This window comes from Pleurodeles waltl, chromosome 5, assembly GCF_031143425.1.
Source record: "Pleurodeles waltl isolate 20211129_DDA chromosome 5, aPleWal1.hap1.20221129, whole genome shotgun sequence".
NCBI lineage: Eukaryota > Metazoa > Chordata > Amphibia > Caudata > Salamandridae > Pleurodeles > Pleurodeles waltl.
Genome location: NC_090444.1, coordinates 1,068,863,922 through 1,068,885,613, shown reverse-complemented (window position 1 = coordinate 1,068,885,613; position 21,692 = coordinate 1,068,863,922).

Below are 21,692 nucleotides of genomic sequence, written 5' to 3'. Positions count from 1 at the left end.
CAGAAAGTTCTGGAATCTGAGAGGAGCCACAAATTTCCTTTCACCCAGCGTTCCCCCACGTCTCCCGATAAAAATGATACCTCACTTGTGTGGGTAGGCCTAGCGCCCGCGACAGGAAACGCCCCAAAGCGCAACGTGGACACAGCCAAATTTTTGAAGGAAAACAGAGGTGTTTTTTGCAAAGTGCCTACCTGTAGATTTTGGCCTGTAGCTCAGCCGCCACCTAGGGAAACCTACCAAACCTGTGCATTTCTGAAAACTAGAGACCTAGGGGAATCCAAGATGGGGTGACTTGTGTGGCCCGGACCAGGTTCTGTTAGCCAGAATCCATTGCAAACCTCAAAATTTGGCTAAAAAAACACATGTTCCTCACATTTCTGTGGCAGAAAGTTGTGGAATCTGAGAGGAGCCACAAATTTCCTTCCACCCAGCGTTCTCCCACGTCTCCCGATAAAAATGATACCTCACTTGTGTGGGTAGGCCTAGCGCCCGCGATAGGAAACGCCCCAAAGCGCAACGTGGACACAGGCAAATTTTTGAAGGAAAACAGAGGTGTTTTTTGCAAAGTGCCTACCTGTAGATTTTGGCCTGTAGCTCAGCCGCCACCTAGGGAAACCTACCAAAACTGTGCATTTCTGAAAACTAGAGACCTAGGGGAATCCAAGATGGGGTGACTTGTGTGGCTCGGACCAGGTTCTGTAACCCAGAATCCATTGCAAACCTTAAAATTTGGCTAAAAAAACGCATGTTCCTCACATTTCTGTGGCATAAAGTTCTGGAGTCTGAGAGGAGCCACAAATTTCCTTCCACCCAGCGTTCCCCCATGTCTCCCGATAAAAATGATACCTCACTTGTGTGGGTAGGGCTAGCGCCCGCGACAGGAAACGCCCCAAAGCGCAACGTGGACACAGCCAAATTATTGAAGGAAAACAGAGGTGTTTTTTGCAAAGTGCCTACCTGTAGATTTTGGCCTGTAGCTCAGCCGACACCTAGGGAAACCTACCAAAACTGTGCATTTCTGAAAACTAGAGACCTAGGGGAATCCAAGATGGGGTGACTTGTGTGGCTGGGACCAGGTTCTGTTACCCAGAATCCTTTGCAAACCTCAAAATTTGGCTAAAAAAACACATGTTCCTCACATTTCTGTGGCAGAAAGTTCTGGAATCTGAGAGGAGCCACAAATTTCCTTCCACCCAGCGTTCCCCCACATGTCCCGATAAAAATGATACCTCACTTGTGTGGGTAGGCCTAGCGCCCGCGACAGGAAACGCCCCAAAGCGCAACGTGGACACAGCCACATTTTTGAAGGAAAACAGAGGTGTTTTTTGGAAAGTGCCTACCTGTAGATTTTGGCATGTAGCTCAGCCGCCACCTAGGGAAACCTACCAAACCTGTGCATTTCTGAAATCTAGAGACCGAGGGGAATCCAAGATGGGGTGACTTGTGTGGCTCAGACCAGTTTCTGTTACCCAGAATCCTTTGCAAACCTCAAAATTTGGCTAAAAAAACATGTTCCTCACATTTCTGTGGCAGAAAGTTCCGGAATCTGAGGGGAGCCACAAATTTCCTTCCACCCAGCGTTCCCCCACATCTCCCGATAAAAATGATACCTCACCTGTGTGGGTAGGCCTAGCGCCCGCGACAGGAAACGCCCCAAAGCGCAACGTGGACACAGCCAAATTTTTGAAGGAAAACAGAGGTGTTTTTTGCAAAGTGCCTACCTGTAGAGTTTGGCCTGTAGCTCAGCCGCCACCTAGGGAAACCTACCAAACCTGTGCATTTCTGAAAACTAGAGACCTAGGGGAATCCAAGATGGGGTGACTTGTGTGGCTCGGACCAGGTTCTGTTACCCAGAATCCATTGCAAACCTCAAAATTTGGCTAAAAAAACACATGTTCCTCACATTTCTGTGGCAGAAAGTTCTGGAATCTGAGAGGAGCCACAAATTTCCTGCCACCCAGCGTTCCCCCACGTCTCCCGATAGAAATGATACCTCACTTGTGTGGGTAGGCCTAGCGCCCGCGACAGGAAACACCCCAAAGCGCAACGTGGACACATCCACATTTTTGAAGGAAAACAGAGGTGTTTTTTGCAAAGTGCCTACTTGTAGATTTTGGCCTGTAGCTCAGCCGCCACCTAGGGAAACCTACCAAACCTGTGCATTTCTGAAAACTAGAGACCTAGGGGAATCCAAGATGGGGTGACTTGTGTGGCTGGGACCAGGTTCTGTTTCCCAGAATCCTTTCAAACCTCAAAATTTGGCTAAAAAAACACATGTTCCTCACATTTCTGTGGCAGAAAGTTCTGGAATCTGAGAGGAGCCACAAATTTCCTTTCACCCAGCGTTCCCCCACGTCTCCCGATAAAAATGATACCTCACTTGTGTGGGTAGGCCTAGCGCCCGCGACAGGAAACGCCCCAAAGCGCAACGTGGACACAGCCAAATTTTTGAAGGAAAACAGAGGTGTTTTTTGCAAAGTGCCTACCTGTAGATTTTGGCCTGTAGCTCAGCCGCCACCTAGGGAAACCTACCAAACCTGTGCATTTCTGAAAACTAGAGACCTAGGGGAATCCAAGATGGGGTGACTTGTGTGGCTCGGACCAGGTTCTGTTAGCCAGAATCCATTGCAAACCTCAAAATTTGGCTAAAAAAACACATGTTCCTCACATTTCTGTGGCAGAAAGTTGTGGAATCTGAGAGGAGCCACAAATTTCCTGCCACCCAGCGTTCCCCCACGTCTCCCGATAGAAATGATACCTCACTTGTGTGGGTAGGCCTAGCGCCCGCGACAGGAAATGCCCCAAAGCATAACGTGGACACATCCAAATTTTTGAAGGAAAACAGAGGTGTTTTTTGCAAAGTGCCTACCTGTAGATTTTGGCCTGTAGCTCAGCCGCCACCTAGGGAAACCTACCAAACCTGTGCATTTCTGAAAACTAGAGACCTAGGGAAATCCAAGATGGGGTGACTTGTGTGGCTAGGACCAAGTTCTGTTACCCAGAATCCTTTGCAAACCTCAAAATTTGGTTAAAAAACACATGTTGCTCACATTTCTGTGGCAGAAAGTTGTGGAATCTGAGAGGAGCCACAAATTTCCTTCCACCCAGCGTTCCCCCACGTCTCCCGATAAAAATGATACCTCACTTGTGTGGGTAGGCCTAGCGCCCGCGACAGGAAACGCCCCAAAGCGCAACGTGGACACAGGCAAATTTTTGAAGGAAAACAGAGGTGTTTTTTGCAAAGTGCCTACCTGTAGATTTTGGCCTGTAGCTCAGCCGCCACCTAGGGAAACCTACCAAAACTGTGCATTTCTGAAAACTAGAGACCTAGGGGAATCCAAGATGGGGTGACTTGTGTGGCTCGGACCAGGTTCTGTTACCCAGAATCCATTGCAAACCTTAAAATTTGGCTAAAAAAACGCATGTTCCTCACATTTCTGTGGCATAAAGTTCTGGAGTCTGAGAGGAGCCACAAATTTCCTGCCACCCAGCGTTCCCCCACGTCTCCCGATAAAAATGATACCTCACTTGTGTGGGTAGGCCTAGCGCCCACGACAGGAAATGCCCCAAAGCGCAACGTGGACACATCCACATTTTTGAAGGAAAACAGAGGTGTTTTTTGCAAAGTGCCTACCTGTAGATTTTGGCCTGTAGCTCAGCCGCCACTTAGGGAAACCTACCAAAACTGTGCATTTCTGAAAACTAGAGACCTAGGGGAATCCAAGATGGGGTGACTTGTGTGGCTGGGACCAGGTTCTGTTACCCAGAATCCTTTCAAATCTCAAAATTTGGCTAAAAAAACACATGTTCCTCACATTTCTGTGGCAGAAAGTTCTGGAATCTGAGAGGAGCCACAAATTTCCTTCCACCCAGCGTTCCCCCACGTCTCCCGATAAAAATGATACCTCACTTGTGTGGGTAGGCCTAGCGCCCGCGACAGGAAACGACCCAAAGCGCAACGTGGACACAGTCAAATTTTTGAAGGAAAACAGAGGTGTTTTTTGCAAAGTGCCTACCTGTAGAGTTTGGCCTATAGCTCAGCCGCAACCTAGGGAAACCTACCAAACCTGTGCATTTCTGAAAACTAGAGACCTAGGGGAATCCAAGATGGGGTGACTTGTGTGGCTCGGACCAGGTTCTGTTACCCAGAATCCATTGCAAACCTCAAAATTTGGCTAAAAACACACGTGTTCCTCACATTTCTGTGGCAGAAAGTTCTGGAATCTGAGAGGAGCCACAAATTTCCTGCCACCCAGCGTTCCCCCACGTCTCCCGATAGAAATTATACCTCACTTGTGTGGGTAGGCCTAGCGCCCGCGACAGGAAATGCCCCAAAGCGCAACGTGGACACATCCACATTTTTGAAGGAAAACAGAGGTGTTTTTTGCAAAGTGCCTACCTGTAGATTTTGGCCTGTAGCTCAGCCGCCACCTAGGGAAACCTACCAAAACTGTGCATTTCTGAAAACTAGAGACCTAGGGGAATCCAAGATGGGGTGACTTGTGTGGCTCGGACCAGGTTCTGTTACCCAGAATCCATTGCAAACCTCAAAATTTGGCTAAAAAAACACATGTTCCTCACATTTCTGTGGCAGAAAGTTCTGGAATCTGAGAGGAGCCACAAATTTCCTGCCACCCAGCGTTCCCCCACGTCTCCCGATAGAAATTATACCTCACTTGTGTGGGTAGGCCTAGCGCCCGCGACAGGAAATGCCCCAAAGCGCAACGTGGACACATCCAAATTTTTAAAGGAAAACAGAGGTGTTTTTTGCAAAGTGCCTACCTGTAGATTTTGGCCTGTAGCTCAGCCGCCACTTAGGGAAACCTACCAAAACTGTGCATTTCTGAAAACTAGAGACCTAGGGGAATCCAAGATGGGGTGACTTGTGTGGCTGGGACCAGGTTCTGTTACCCAGAATCCTTTCAAACCTCAAAATTTGGCTAAAAAAACACATGTTACTCACATTTCTGTGGCAGAAAGTTCTGGAATCTGAGAGGAGCCACAAATTTCCTTCCACCCAGCGTTCCCCCATGTCTCCTGATAAAAATGATACCTCACTTGTGTGGGTAGGCCTAGCGCCCGCCACAGGAAACGCCCCAAAGCGCAACGTGGACACAGCCAAATTTTTTAAGGAAAACAGAGGTGTTTTTTGCAAAGTGCCTACCTGTAGAGTTTGGCCTATAGCTCAGCCGCAACCTAGGGAAACCTACCAAACCTGTGCATTTCTGAAAACTAGAGACCTAGGGGAATCCAAGATGGGGTGACTTGTGTGGCTCGGACCAGGTTCTGTTACCCAGAATCCATTGCAAACCTCAAAATTTGGCTAAAAAAACACATGTTCCTCACATTTCTGTGGCAGAAAGTTCTGGAATCTGAGAGGAGCCACAAATTTCCTGCCACCCAGCGTTCCCCCACGTCTCCCGATAGAAATTATACCTCACTTGTGTGGGTAGGCCTAGCGCCCGCGACAGGAAATGCCCCAAAGCGCAACGTGGACACATCCACATTTTTGAAGGAAAACAGAGGTGTTTTTTGCAAAGTGCCTACCTGTAGATTTTGGCCTGTAGCTCAGCCGCCACCTAGGGAAACCTACCAAACATGTGCATTTCTGAAAACTAGAGACCTAGGGAAATCCAAGATGGGGTGACTTGTGTGGCTGGGTCCAGGTTCTGTTACCCAGAATCCTTTGCAAACCTCAAAATTTGGCTAAAAAAACACATGTTCCTCACATTTCTGTGGCAGAAAGTTCTGGAATCTGAGAGGAGCCACAAATTTCCTTCCACCCAGCGTTCCCCCACATCTCCCGATAAAAATGATACCTCACTTGTGTGGGTAGGCCTAGCGCCCGCGACAGGAAACGCCCCAAAGCACAACGTGGACACAGCCAAATTTTTGAAGGAAAACAGAGGTGTTTTTTGCAAAGTGCCTACCTGTAGATTTTGGCCTGTAGCTCAGCCGCCACCTAGGGAAACCTACCAAACCTGTGCATTTCTGAATACTAGAGACCTAGGGGAATCCAAGATGGGGTGACTTGTGTGGCTCGGACCAGGTTCTGTTACCCAGAATCCTTTGCAAACCTCAAAATTTGGCTAAAAAAACACATGTTCCTCACATTTCTGTGGCAGAAAGTTCTGGAATCTGAGAGGAGCCACAAATTTCCTTCCACCCAGCGTTCCCCCAAGTATCCCGATAAAAATGATACCTCACTTGTGTGGGTAGGCCTAGCGCCCGCGACAGGAAACGCCCCAAAGCGCAACGTGGACACAGCCAAATTTTTTAAGGAAAACAGACGTGTTTTTTGCAAAGTGCCTACCTGTAGAGTTTGGCCTGTAGCTCAGCCGCAACCTAGGGAAACCTACCAAACCTGTGCATTTCTGAAAACTAGAGACCTAGGGGAATCCAAGATGGGGTGACTTGTGTGGCTCGGACCAGGTTCTGTTACCCAGAATCCATTGCAAACCTCAAAATTTGGCTAAAAAAACACATGTTCCTCACATTTCTGTGGCAGAAAGTTCTGGAATCTGAGAGGAGCCACAAATTTCCTTCCACCCAGCGTTCCCCCACATCTCCCGATAAAAATTATACCTCACTTGTGTGGGTAGGCCTAGCGCCCGCGACAGGAAACGCCCCAAAACGCAACGTGGACACATCTAAATTTTTGAAGGAAAACAGAGGTGTTTTTTGCAAAGTGCCTACCTGTAGATTTTGGCCTGTAGCTCAGCCGCCACTTAGGGAAACCTACCAAAACTGTGCATTTCTGAAAACTAGAGACCTAGGGGAATCCAAGATGGGGTGACTTGTGTGGCTGGGACCAGGTTCTGTTACCCAGAATCCTTTCAAACCTCAAAATTTGGCTAAAAAAACACATGTTCCTCACATTTCTGTGGCAGAAAGTTCTGGAATCTGAAAGGAGCCACAAATTTCCTTCCACCCAGCGTTCCCCCACGTCTCCCGATAAAAATGATACCTCACTTGTGTGGGTAGGCCTAGCGCCCGCGACAGGAAACGCCCCAAAGCGCAACGTGGACACAGTCAAATTTTTGAAGGAAAACAGAGGTGTTTTTTGCAAAGTGCCTACCTGTAGAGTTTGGCCTATAGCTCAGCTGCAACCTAGGGAAACCTACCAAACCTGTGCATTTCTGAAAACTAGAGACCTAGGGGAATCCAAGATGGGGTGACTTGTGTGGCTCGTACCAGGTTCTGTTACCCAGAATCCATTGCAAACCTCAAAATTTGGCTAAAAAAACACATGTTCCTCACATTTCTGTGGCAGAAAGTTCTGGAATCTGAGAGGAGCCACAAATTTCCTTTCACCCAGCGTTCCCCCACGTCTCCCGATAAAAATGATACCTCACTTGTGTGGGTAGGCCTAGCGCCCGCGACAGGAAACGCCCCAAAGCGCAACGTGGACACAGCCAAATTTTTGAAGGAAAACAAAGGTGTTTTTTGCAAAGTGCCTACCTGTAGATTTTGGCCTGTAGCTCAGCCGCCACCTAGGGAAACCTACCAAATCTGTGCATTTCTGAAAACTAGAGACCTAGGGGAATCCAAGATGGGGTGACTTGTGTGGCTCGGACCAGGTTCTGTTACCCAGAATCCTTTGCAAAACTCAAAATTTGGCTAAAAAAACACCTGTTCCTCACATTTCTGTGGCAGAAAGTTCTGGAATCTGAGAAGAGCCACAAATTTCCTTGCACCCGGCGTTCCCCCACGTCTCCCGTTAAAAATTATACCACACTTGTGTGGGTAGGCCTAGCGCCCGCGACAGGAAACGCCCCAAAGCGCAACGTGGACACAGCCAAATTTTTTAAGGAAAACAGGTGTTTTTTGCAAAGTGCCTACCTGTAGATTTTGGCCTGTAGCTCAGCCGCCACCTAGGGAAACATACCAAACCTGTGCATTTCTGAAAACTAGAGACCTAGGGGAATCCAAGATGGGGTGACTTGTGTGGCTCGGACCAGGTTCTGTTAGCCAGAATCCATTGCAAACCTCAAAATTTGGCTAAAAAAACACATGTTCCTCACATTTCTGTGGCAGAAAGTTCTGGAATCTGAGAGGAGCCACAAATTTCCTGCCACCCAGCGTTCCCCCACGTCTCCCGATAGAAATTATACCTCACTTGTGTGGGTAGGCCTAGCGCCCGCGACAGGAAATGCCCCAAAGCGCAACGTGGACACATCCACATTTTTGAAGGAAAACAGAGGTGTTTTTTGCAAAGTGCCTACCTGTAGATTTTGGCCTGTAGCTCAGCCGCCACCTAGGGAAACCTACCAAACCTGTGCATTTCTGAAAACTAGAGACCTAGGGAAATCCAAGATGGGGTGACTTGTGTGGCTGGGACCAGGTTCTGTTACCCAGAATCGTTTCAAACCTCAAAATTTGGCTAAAAAAACACATGTTCCTCACATTTCTGTGGCAGAAAGTTCTGGAATCTGAGAGGAGCCACAAATTTCCTTTCACCCAGCGTTCCCCCACGTCTCCCGATAAAAATGATACCTCACTTGTGTGGGTAGGCCTAGCGCCCGCGACAGGAAACGCCCCAAAGCGCAACGTGGACACAGCCAAATTTTTGAAGGAAAACAGAGGTGTTTTTTGCAAAGTGCCTACCTGTAGATTTTGGCCTGTAGCTCAGCCGCCACCTAGGGAAACCTACCAAACCTGTGCATTTCTGAAAACTAGAGACCTAGGGGAATCCAAGATGGGGTGACTTGTGTGGCTCGGACCAGGTTCTGTTAGCCAGAATCCATTGCAAACCTCAAAATTTGGCTAAAAAAACACATGTTCCTCACATTTCTGTGGCAGAAAGTTGTGGAATCTGAGAGGAGCCACAAATTTCCTTCCACTCAGTGTTCCCCCACGTCTCCCGATAAAAATGATACCTCACTTGTGTGGGTAGGCCTAGCGCCCGCGACAGGAAACGCCCCAAAGCGCAACGTGGACACAGGCAAATTTTTGAAGGAAAACAGAGGTGTTTTTTGCAAAGTGCCTACCTGTAGATTTTGCCCTGTAGCTCAGCCGCCACCTAGGGAAACCTACCAAAACTGTGCATTTCTGAAAACTAGAGACCTAGGGGAATCCAAGATGGGGTGACTTGTGTGGCTCGGACCAGGTTCTGTTACCCAGAATCCATTGCAAACCTTAAAATTTGGCTAAAAAAACGCATGTTCCTCACATTTCTGTGGCATAAAGTTCTGGAGTCTGAGAGGAGCCACAAATTTCCTTCCACCCAGCGTTCCCCCACGTCTCCCGATAAAAATGATACCTCACTTGTGTGGGTAGGGCTAGCGCCCGCGAAAGGAAACGCCCCAAAGCGCAACGTGGACACAGCCAAATTATTGAAGGAAAACAGAGGTGTTTTTTGCAAAGTGCCTACCTGTAGATTTTGGCCTGTAGCTCAGCCGCCACCTAGGGAAACCTACCAAAACTGTGCATTTCTGAAAACTAGAGACCTAGGGGAATCCAAGATGGGGTGACTTGTGTGGCTCGGACCAGGTTCTGTTACCCAGAATCCATTGCAAACCTCAAAATTTGGCTAAAAACACACATGTTCCTCACATTTCTGTGGCAGAAAGTTCTGGAATCTGAGAGGAGCCACAAATTTCCTTTCACCCAGCGTTCCCCCACGTCTCCCGATAGAAATTATACCTCACTTGTGTGGGTAGGCCTAGCGCCCGCGACAGGAAATGCCCCAAAGCGCAACGTGGACACATCCAAATTTTTAAAGGAAAACAGAGGTGTTTTTTGCAAAGTGCCTACCTGTAGATTTTGGCCTGTAGCTCAGCCGCCACTTAGGGAAACCTACCAAAACTGTGCATTTCTGAAAACTAGAGACCTAGGGGAATCCAAGATGGGGTGACTTGTGTGGCTGGGACCAGGTTCTGTTACCCAGAATCCTTTCAAACCTCAAAATTTGGCTAAAAAAACACATGTTACTCACATTTCTGTGGCAGAAAGTTCTGGAATCTGAGAGGAGCCACAAATTTCCTTCCACCCAGCGTTCCCCCATGTCTCCTGATAAAAATGATACCTCACTTGTGTGGGTAGGCCTAGCGCCCGCGACAGGAAACGCCCCAAAGCGCAACGTGGACACAGCCAAATTTTTTAAGGAAAACAGAGGTGTTTTTTGCAAAGTGCCTACCTGTAGAGTTTGGCCTATAGCTCAGCCGCAACCTAGGGAAACCTACCAAACCTGTGCATTTCTGAAAACTAGAGACCTAGGGGAATCCAAGATGGGGTGACTTGTGTGGCTCGGACCAGGTTCTGTTACCCAGAATCCATTGCAAACCTCAAAATTTGGCTAAAAAAACACATGTTCCTCACATTTCTGTGGCAGAAAGTTCTGGAATCTGAGAGGAGCCACAAATTTCCTGCCACCCAGCGTTCCCCCACGTCTCCCGATAGAAATTATACCTCACTTGTGTGGGTAGGCCTAGCGCCCGCGACAGGAAATGCCCCAAAGCGCAACGTGGACACATCCAAATTTTTGAAGGAAAACAGAGGTGTTTTTTGCAAAGTGCCTACCTGTAGATTTTGGCCTGTAGCTCAGCCGCCACCTAGGGAAACCTACCAAACATGTGCATTTCTGAAAACTAGAGACCTAGGGAAATCCAAGATGTGGTGACTTGTGTGGCTGGGTCCAGGTTCTGTTACCCAGAATCCTTTGCAAACCTCAAAATTTGGCTAAAAAAACACATGTTCCTCACATTTCTGTGGCAGAAAGTTCTGGAATCTGAGAGGAGCCACAAATTTCCTTCCACCCAGCGTTCCCCCACATCTCCCGATAAAAATGATACCTCACTTGTGTGGGTAGGCCTAGCGCCCGCAACAGGAAACGCCCCAAAGCACAACGTGGACACAGCCAAATTTTTGAAGGAAAACAGAGGTGTTTTTTGCAAAGTGCCTACCTGTAGATTTTGGCCTGTAGCTCAGCCGCCACCTAGGGAAAACCTACCAAACCTGTGCATTTCTGAATACTAGAGACCTAGGGGAATCCAAGATGGGGTGACTTGTGTGGCTCGGACCAGGTTCTGTTACCCAGAATCCTTTGCAAACCTCAAAATTTGGCTAAAAAAACACATGTTCCTCACATTTCTGTGGCAGAAAGTTCTGGAATCTGAGAGGAGCCACAAATTTCCTTCCACCCAGCGTTCCCCCAAGTATCCCGATAAAAATGATACCTCACTTGTGTGGTTAGGCCTAGCGCCCGCGACAGGAAACGCCCCAAAGCGCAACGTGGACACAGCCAAATTTTTGAAGGAAAACAGACGTGTTTTTTGCAAAGTGCCTACCTGTAGAGTTTGGCCTGTAGCTCAGCCGCAACCTAGGGAAACCTACCAAACCTGTGCATTTCTGAAAACTAGAGACCTAGGGGAATCCAAGATGGGGTGACTTGTGTGGCTGGGACCAGGTTCTGTTACCCAGAATCCATTGCAAACCTCAAAATTTGGCTAAAAAAACACATGTTCCTCACATTTCTGTGGCAGAAAGTTCTGGAATCTGAGAGGAGCCACAAATTTCCTTCCACCCAGCGTTCCCCCACATCTCCCGATAAAAATTATACCTCACTTGTGTGGGTAGACCTAGCGCCCGCGACAGGAAACGCCCCAAAACGCAACGTGGACACATCTAAATTTTTGAAGGAAAACAGAGGTGTTTTTTGCAAAGTGCCTACCTGTAGATTTTGGCCTGTAGCTCCGCCGCCACCTAGAGAAACCTACCAAACCTGTGCATTTCTGACAACTAGAGACCTAGGGGAATCCAAGATGGGGTGACTTATGTGGCTCGGACCAGGTTCTGTTACCAAGAATCCTTTCCAAACCTCAAAATTTGGCTAAAAAAACACATGTTCCTCACATTTCTGTGGCAGAAAGTTCTGGAATCTGAGAGGAGCCACAAATTTCCTTCCACCCAGCGTTCCCCCACGTCTTCCGATAAAAATGATACCTCACTTGTGTGGGTAGGCCTAGCGCCCCCGAGAGGAAACGCCCCAAAGTGCAACGTGGACACAGCCAAATTTTTGAAGGAAAACAGAGGTGTTTTTTGCAAAGTGCCTACCTGTAGATTTTGGCCTGTAGCTCTGCCGCCACCTAGGGAAACCTACCAAACCTGTGCATTTCTGACAACTAGAGACCTAGGGGAATCCAAGATGGGGTGACTTTTGTGGCTCGGACCAGGTTCTGTTACCCAGAATCCTTTGCAAACCTCAAAATGTGGCTAAAAAAACACATGTTCCTCACATTTCTGTGGCAGAAAGTTCTGGAATCTGAGAGGAGCCACAAATTTCCTTCCAACCAGCGTTCCCCCATGTCTCCCGATAAAAATGATACCTCACTTGTGTGGGTAGGCCTAGCGCCCGCGAGAGGAAACGCCCCAAAGCGCATCATGGACACAGCCAAATTTTTGAAGGAAAACAGAGGTGTTTTTTTGCAAAGTGCCTACCTGTAGATTTTGGCCTGTAGCTCAGCTTCCACCTAGGGAAACCTACCAAACCTGTGCATTTCTGAAAACTAGAGACCCAGGGGAATCCAAGATGGTGTGACTTGTGTGGCTCGGACCAGGTTCTGTTACCCAGAATCCTTTGCAAACCTCAAACTTTGGCTAAAAAAACACATGTTCCTCACATTTCTGTGGCAGAAAGTTCTGGAATCTGAGAGGAGCCACAAATTTCCTGCCACCCAGCGTTCCCCCACGTCTCCCGATAGAAATGATACCTCACTTGTGTGGGTAGGCCTAGCGCCCGCGACAGGAAACGCCCCAAAGCGCAACGTGGACACAGCCAAATTTTTGAAGGAAAACAGAGGTGTTTTTTGCAAAGTGCCTACCTGTAGATTTTGGCCTGTAGCTCAGCCGCCACCTAGGGAAACCTACCAAACCTGTGCATTTCTGAAAACTAGAGACCTAGGGGAATCCAAGATGGGGTGACTTGTGTGGCTGGGACCAGGGTCTGTTACCCAGAATCCTTTGCAAACCTCAAAATTTGGCTAAAAAAACACATGTTCCTCACATTTCTGTGGCAGAAAGTTCTGGAATCTGAGAGGAGCCACAAATTTCCTTCCACCCAGCGTTCCCCCACGTCTCCTGATAAAAATGATACCTCACTTGTGTGGGTAGGCCTAGCGCCTGCAACAGGAAACGCCCCAAATCGCATCGTGGACACAGCCAAATTTTTGAAAGAAAACAGAGGTGTTTTTTGCAAAGTGCCTACCTGTAGAGTTTGGCCTGTAGCTCAGCCACCCCCTAGGGAAACCTACCAAACCTGTGCATTTCTGAAAACTAGAGACCTAGGGGAATCCAAGATGGGGTGACTTGTGTGGCTCGGACCAGGTTCTGTTACCCAGAATCCATTGCAAACCTCAAAATTTAGCTAAAAAAACACATGTTCCAAACATTTCTGTGGCAGAAAGTTCTGGAATCTGAGAGGAGCCACAAGTTTCCTTCCACTCAGTGTTCCCCCACGTCTCCCGATAAAAATGATACCTCACTTGTGTGGGTAGGCCTAGCGCCCGCGACAGGAAACGCCCCAAAGCGCAACGTGGACACAGCCAAATTTTTGAAGGAAAACAGAGGTGTTTTTTGCAAAGTGCCAACCTGTAGATTTTGGCCTGTAGCTCAGCCGCCACCTAGGGAAACCTACCAAACCTGTGCATTTCTGAAAACTAGAGACCTAGGGGAATCCAAGATGGGGTGACTTGTGTGGCTGGGACCAGGGTCTGTAACCCAGAATCCTTTGCAAACCTCAAAATTTGGCTAAAAAAACACATGTTCCTCACATTTCTGTGGCAGAAAGTTCTGGAATCTGAGAGGAGCCACAAATTTCCTTCCACCCAGCGTTCCCCCACGTCTCCCGATAAAAATGATACCTCACTTGTGTGGGTAGGCCTAGCGCCCGCGACAGGAAACGCCCCAAAGTGCAAAGTGGACACATCCAAATTTTTGAAGGAAAACAGAGGTGTTTTTTGCAAAGTGCCTACCTGTAGATTTTGGCCTGTAGCTCAGCCGCCACCTAGGGAAACCTACCAAACCTGTGCATTTCTGAAAACTAGAGACCTAGGGAAATCTAAGATGGGGTGACTTGTGTGGCTGGGACCAGGTTCTGTTACCCAGAATCCTTTGCAAACCTCAAAATTTGGCTAAAAAACACATGTTGCTCACATTTCTGTGGCAGAAAGCTCTGGAATCTGAGAGGAGCCACAAATTTCCTTCCACCCAGCGTTCCCCCACGTCTCCCGATAAAAATGATACCTCACTTGTGTGGGTAGGCCTAGCGCCCGCGACAGGAAACGCCCCAAAGCGCAACGTGGACACAGGCAAATTTTTGAAGGAAAACAAAGGTGTTTTTTGCAAAGTGCCTACCTGTAGATTTTGGCCTGTAGCTCAGCCGCCACCTAGGGAAACCTACCAAACCTGTGCATTTCTGAAAACTAGAGACCTAGGGGAATCCAAGGTGGGGTGACTTGTGTGGCTCGGACCAGGTTCTGTTACCCAGAATCCTTTGCAAACCTCAAAATTTGGCTAAAAAAACACATGTTCCTCACATTTCTGTGGCAGAAAGTTCTGGAATCTGAGAGGAGCCACAAATTTCCTTCCACCCAGCGTTCCCCCAAGTATCCCTATAAAAATGATACCTCACTTGTGTGGGTAGGCCTAGCGCCCGCGACAGGAAACGCCCCAAAGCGCAACGTGGACACAGCCAAATTTTTTAAGGAAAACAGACGTGTTTTTTGCAAAGTGCCTACCTGTAGAGTTTGGCCTGTAGCTCAGCCGCAACCTAGGGAAACCTACCAAACCTGTGCATTTCTGAAAACTAGAGACCTAGGGGAATCCAAGATGGGGTGACTTGTGTGGCTCGGACCAGGTTCTGTTACCCAGAATCCATTGCAAACCTCAAAATTTGGCTAAAAAAACACATGTTCCTCACATTTCTGTGGCAGAAAGTTCTAGAATCTGAGAGGAGCCACAAATTTCCTGCCACCCAGCGTTCCCCCACATCTCCCGATAGAAATGATACCTCACTTGTGTGGGTAGGCCTAGCGCCCGCGACAGGAAATGCCCCAAAGCGCAACGTGGACACATCCAAATTTTTAAAGGAAAACAGAGGTGTTTTTTGCAAAGTGCCTACCTGTAGATTTTGGCCTGTAGCTCAGCCGCCACCTAGGGAAACCTACCAAACATGTGCATTTCTGAAAACTAGAGACCTAGGGAAATCCAAGATGGGGTGACTTGTGTGGCTGGGACCAGGTTCTGTTACCCAGAATCCTTTGCAAACCTCAAAATTTGGCTAAAAAAAACACATGTTCCTCACATTTCTGTGGCAGAAAGTTCTGGAATCTGAGAGGAGCCACAAATTTCCTTCCACCCAGCGTTCCCCCACATCTCCCGATAAAAATGATACCTCACTTGTGTGGGTAGGCCTAGCGCCCGCGACAGGAAACGCCCCAAAGCGCAACGTGGACACAGCCAAATTTTTGAAGGAAAACAGAGGTGTTTTTTGCAAAGTGCCTACCTGTAGATTTTGGCCTGTAGCTCAGCCGCCACCTAGGGAAACCTACCAAACCTGTGCATTTCTGAAAACTAGAGACCTAGGGGAATCCAAGATGGGGTGACATGTGTGGCTCGGACCAGGTTCTGTTACCCAGAATCCTTTGCAAACCTCAAAATTTGGCTAAAAAAACACATGTTCCTCACATTTCTGTGGCAGAAAGTTCTGGAATCTGAGGGGAGCCACAAATTTCCTTCCACCCAGAGTTCCCCCACGTCTCCCGATAAAAATGATATCTCACCTGTGTGGGTAGGCCTAGCGCCCGCGACAGGAAACGCCCCAAAGCGCAACGTGGACACAGCCAAATTTTTGAAGGAAAACAGAGGTGTTTTTTGCAAAGTGCCTACCTGTAGAGTTTGGCCTGTAGCTCAGCCGCCACCTAGGGAAACCTACCAAACCTGTGCATTTCTGAAAACTAGAGACCTAGGGGAATCCAAGATGGGGTGACTTGTGTGGCTCGGACCAGGTTCTGTTACCCAGAATCCATTGCAAACCTCAAAATTTGGCTAAAAAAACACATGTTCCTCACATTTCTGTGGCAGAAAGTTCTGGAATCTGAGAGGAGCCACAAATTTCCTGCCACCCAGCGTTCCCCCACGTCTCCCGATAGAAATGATACCTCACTTGTGTGGGTAGGCCTAGCGCCCGCGACAGGAAACGCCCCAAAGCGCAACGTGGACACATCCAAATTTCTGAAGGAAAACAGAGGTGTTTTTTGCAAAGTGCCTACTTGTAGATTTTGGCCTGTAGCTCAGCCGCCACCTAGGGAAACCTACCAAACCTGTGCATTTCTGAAAACTAGAGACCTAGGGGAATCCAAGATGGGGTGACTTGTGTGGCTGGGACCAGGTTCTGTTACCCAGAATCCTTTCAAACCTCAAAATTTGGCTAAAAAAACACATGTTCCTCACATTTCTGTGGCAGAAAGTTCTGGAATCTGAGAGGAGCCACAAATTTCCTTTTACCCAGCGTTCCCCCACGTCTCCCGATAAAAATTATACCTCACTTGTGTGGGTAGGCCTAGTGCCCGCGACAGGAAACGCCCCAAAGCGCAACTTGGACACAGCCAAATTTTTGAAGGAAAACAAAGGTGTTTTTTGCAAAGTGCCTACCTGTAGATTTTGGCCTGTAGCTCAGCCGCCACCTAGGGAAACCTACCAAATCTTTGCATTTCTGAAAACTAGAGACCTAGGGGAATCCAAGATGGGGTGACTTGTGTGGCTCGGACCAGGTTCTGTTACCCAGAATCCTTTGCAAACCTCAAAATTTGGCTAAAAAAACACATGTTCCTCACATTTCTGTGGCAGAAAGTTCTGGAATCTGAGAGGAGCCACAAATTTCCTTCCACCCAGCGTTCCCCCAAGTCTCTCGATAAAAATGATACCTCACTTGTGTGGGTAGGCCTAGCGCCCGCGACAGGAAACGCCCCAAAGCGCAACGTGGACACAGCCAAATTTTTTAAGGAAAACAGATGTGTTTTTTGCAAAGTGCCTACCTGAGGAGTTTGGCCTGTAGCTCAGCCGCCACCTAGGGAAACCTACCAAACCTGTGCATTTCTGAAAACTAGAGACCTAGGGGAATCCAAGATGGGGTGACCTGTGTGGCTCGGACCAGGTTCTGTTACCCAGAATCCATTGCAAACCTTAAAATTTGGCTAAAAAAACGCATGTTCCTCACATTTCTGTGGCAGAAAGTTCTGGAATCTGAGAGGAGCCACAAATTTCCTTCCACCCAGCGTTCCCCCACGTCTCCCGATAAAAATGATACCTCACTTGTGTGGGTAGGCCTAGCGCCCGCGACAGGAAACGCCCCAAAGCGCAACGTGGACACAGCCAAATTTTTGAAGGAAAACAAAGGTGTTTTTTGCAAAGTGCCTACTTGTAGATTTTGGCCTGTAGCTCAGCCGCCACCTAGGTAAACCTACCAAACCTGTGCATTTCTGAAAACTAGAGACCTAGGGGAATCCAAGATGGGGTGACTTGTGTGGCTCGGACCAGGTTCTGTTACCCAGAATCCTTTGCAAACCTCAAAATTTGGCTAAAAAAACGCATGTTCCTCACATTTCTGTGGCAGAAAATTCTGGAATCTGAGAGGAGCCACAAATTTCCTTCCACCCAGCGTTCCCCCAAGTCTCCCGATAAAAATGATACCTCACTTGTGTGGGTAGGCCTAGCGCCCGCGACAGGAAACGCCCCAAAGCGCAACGTGGACACAGCCAAATTTTTGAAGGAAAACAGACGTGTTTTTTGCAAAGTGCCTACCTGTAGAGTTTGGCCTGTAGCTCAGCCACCACCTAGGGAAACCTACCAAACCTGTGCATTTCTGAAAACTAGAGACCTAGGGGAATCCACGATGGGGTGACCTGTGTGGCTCGGACCAGGTTCTGTTACCCAGAATCCATTGCAAACCTTAACATTTGGCTAAAAAAAGGCATCTTCCTCATATTTCTGTGGCATAAAGTTCTGGAATCTGAGAGGAGCCACAAATTTCCTTCCACCCAGCGTTCCCCCACGTCTCCCGATAAAAATGATACCTCACTTGTGTGGGTAGGCCTAGCGCCCACGACAGGAAATGCCCCAAAGCGCAACGTGGACACAGCCAAATTTTTGAAGGAAAACAGAGGTGTTTTTTGCAAAGTGCCTACCTGTAGATTTTGGCCTGTAGCTCAGCCGCCACCTAGGGAAACCTACCAAAACTGTGCATTTCTTAAAACTAGAGACCTAGGGGAATCCAAGATGGGGTGACTTGTGTGGCTCGGACCAGGTTCTGTTACCCAGAATCCTTTGCAAACCTCAAAATTTGGCTAAAAAACACATGTTACTCACATTTCTGTGGCAGAAAGTTCTGGAATCTGAAAGGAGCCACAAATTTCCTTCCACCCAGCGTTCCCCCACGTCTCCCGATAAAAATGATACCTCACTTGTGTGGGTAGGCCTAGCACCCGCGACAGGAAACGCCCCAAAGCGCAACGTGGACACAGCCAAATTTTTGAAGGAAAACAGAGGTGTTTTTTGCAAAGTGCCTACCTGTAGAGTTTGGCCTGTAGCTCAGCCGCAACCTAGGGAAACCTAACAAACCTGTGCATTTCTGAAAACTAGAGACCTAGGGGAATCCAAGATGGGGTGACTTGTGTGGCTCGGACCAGGTTCTGTTCCCAGAATCCATTGCAAACCTCAAAATTTGGCTACAAAAACACATGTTCCTCACATTTCTGTGGCAGAAAGTTCTGGAATCTGAGAGGAGCCACAAATTTCCTTCCACCCATCGTTCCCCCACATCTCCCGATAAAAATGATACCTCACTTGTGTGGGTAGGCCAAGCGCCCGCGACAAGAAACGCCCCAAAGCGCAACGTGGACACAGCCAAATGTTTGAAGGAAAACAGAGGTGTTTTTTGCAAAGTGCCTACCTGTAGATTTTGGCCTGTAGCTCAGCCGCCACCTAGAGAAACCTGCCAAACCTGTGCATTTCTGAAAACTAGAGACCTAGGGGAATCTAAGATGGGGTGACTTGTGTGGCTCGGACCAGGTTCTGTTACCCAGAATCCTTTGCAAACCTCAAAATTTGGCTAAAAAAACACCTGTTCCTCACATTTCTGTGGCAGAAAGTTCTGGAATCTGAGAGGAGCCACAAATTTCCTTCCACTCGGCGTTCCCCCACGTCTCCCGATAAAAATGATACCTCACTTGTGTGGGTAGGCCTAGCGCCCGCGACAGGAAACGCCCCAAAGCGCAACGTGGATACAGCCAAATTTTTGAAGGAAAACAGAGGTGTTTTTTGCAAAGTGCCTACCTGTAGATTTCGGCCTGTAGCTCTGCCGCCAACCTAGGGAAACCTACCAAACCTGTGCATTACTGAAAACTAGAGACCTAGGGGAATCCAAGATGGGGTGACTTGTGTGGCTCGGACCAGGTTCTGTTACCCAGAATCCTTTGCAAACCTCAAAATTTGGCTAAAAAAACACATGTTCCTCACATTTCTGTGGCAGAAAGTTCTGGAATCTGAGAGGAGGCACAAATGTCCTTCCACTCGGCGTTACCGCACGTCTCCCGATAAAAATGATACCTCACTTGTGTGGGTAGGCATAGCGCCCGCGACAGGAAACGCCCCAAAGCGCAACGTGGACACAGCCAAATTTTGAAGGAAAACAGAGGTGTTTTTTGCAAAGTGCCTACCTGTAGATTTTGGCCTGTAGCTCTTCCGCCACCTAGGGAAACCTACCAAACCTGTGCATTACTGAAAACTAGAGACCTAGGGGAATCCAAGATGGGGTGACTTGTGTGGCTCGGACCAGGTTCTGTTACCCAGAATCCTTTGCAAACCTCAAAATTTGGCTAAAAAAACACATGTTCCTCACATTTCTGTGGCAGAAAGTTCTGGAATCTGAGAGGAGCCACAAATTTCCTACCACCCAGCGTTCCCCCAAGTCTCTCGATAAAAATGATACCTCACTTGTGTGGGTAGGCCTAGCGCCCGCGACAGGAAACGCCCCAAAGCGCAACGTGGACACAGCCAAATTTTTTAAGGAAAACAGATGTGTTTTTTGCAAAGTGCCTACCTGAGGAGTTTGGCCTGTAGCTCAGCCGCCACCTAGGGAAACCTACCAAACCTGTGCATTTCTGAAAACTAGAGACCTAGGGGAATCCAAGATGGGGTGACCTGTGTGGCTCGGACCAGGTTCTGTTACCCAGAATCCATTGCAAACCTTAAAATTTGGCTAAAAAAACGCATGTTCCTCACATTTCTGTGGCAGAAAGTTCTGGAATCTGAGAGGAGCCACAAATTTCCTTCCACCCAGCGTTCCCCCACGTCTCCCGATAAAAATGATACCTCACTTGTGTGGGTAGGCCTAGCGCCCGCGACAGGAAACGCCCCAAAGCGCAACGTGGACACAGCCAAATTTTTGAAGGAAAACAAAGGTGTTTTTTGCAAAGTGCCTACTTGTAGATTTTGGCCTGTAGCTCAGCCGCCACCTAGGTAAACCTACCAAACCTGTGCATTTCTGAAAACTAGAGACCTAGGGGAATCCAAGATGGGGTGACTTGTGTGGCTCGGACCAGGTTCTGTTACCCAGAATCCTTTGCAAACCTCAAAATTTGGCTAAAAAAACGCATGTTCCTCACATTTCTGTGGCAGAAAATTCTGGAATCTGAGAGGAGCCACAAATTTCCTTCCACCCAGCGTTCCCCCAAGTCTCCCGATAAAAATGATACCTCACTTGTGTGGGTAGGCCTAGCGCCCGCGACAGGAAACGCCCCAAAGCGCAACGTGGACACAGCCAAATTTTTGAAGGAAAACAGACGTGTTTTTTGCAAAGTGCCTACCTGTAGAGTTTGGCCTGTAGCTCAGCCACCACCTAGGGAAACCTACCAAACCTGTGCATTTCTGAAAACTAGAGACCTAGGGGAATCCACGATGGGGTGACCTGTGTGGCTCGGACCAGGTTCTGTTACCCAGAATCCATTGCAAACCTTAACATTTGGCTAAAAAAAGGCATCTTCCTCATATTTCTGTGGCATAAAGTTCTGGAATCTGAGAGGAGCCACAAATTTCCTTCCACCCAGCGTTCCCCCACGTCTCCCGATAAAAATGATACCTCACTTGTGTGGGTAGGCCTAGCGCCCACGACAGGAAATGCCCCAAAGCGCAACGTGGACACAGCCAAATTTTTGAAGGAAACCAGAGGTGTTTTTTGCAAAGTGCCTACCTGTAGATTTTGGCCTGTAGCTCAGCCGCCACCTAGGGAAACCTACCAAAACTGTGCATTTCTGAAAACTAGAGACCTAGGGGAATCCAAGATGGGGTGACTTGTGTGGCTCGGACCAGGTTCTGTTACCCAGAATCCTTTGCAAACCTCAAAATTTGGCTAAAAAACACATGTTACTCACATTTCTGTGGCAGAAAGTTCTGGAATCTGAAAGGAGCCACAAATTTCCTTCCACCCAGCGTTCCCCCACGTCTCCCGATAAAAATGATACCTCACTTGTGTGGGTAGGCCTAGCGCCCGCGACAGGAAACGCCCCAAAGCGCAACGTGGACACAGCCAAATTTTTGAAGGAAAACAGAGGTGTTTTTTGCAAAGTGCCTACCTGTAGAGTTTGGCCTGTAGCTCAGCCGCAACCTAGGGAAACCTAACAAACCTGTGCATTTCTGAA